Below are 365 nucleotides of genomic sequence, written 5' to 3' on the forward strand. Positions count from 1 at the left end.
CACCAGGGGTTGAACTCAGAGGCACCCTACCATTGGGCTACATCCCTGGCCTTTTTAGCAAAAAAATGCAGCACTTTGCGCTTGCCAGGCAGGTGCTGTGCCTCTGAGCCATATTCCTGGCCCCATCCCTGGCCTTTTTTACTTTGAGACAAGAGCTTGCTAAATTGCCCCCAATGGCCTTGAACTTGTGATGCTCCTACCTCACCCTCACAAGTTGCTGGGATTATAGGTGTGTGCTGTAGCATTGGGCTGTGAAAGTATTTAATACTACTGAATTGCACACTTAAAATTAATCAGGATGATGCTATGGTCTGAATATTTGTGCCCCTCCAAAATTCATGTTGAAAAATAATCCCCATTGTGGT

Source organism: Chinchilla lanigera, unplaced genomic scaffold, assembly GCF_000276665.1.
Source record: "Chinchilla lanigera isolate Chin_1 unplaced genomic scaffold, ChiLan1.0 scaffold00074, whole genome shotgun sequence".
NCBI lineage: Eukaryota > Metazoa > Chordata > Mammalia > Rodentia > Chinchillidae > Chinchilla > Chinchilla lanigera.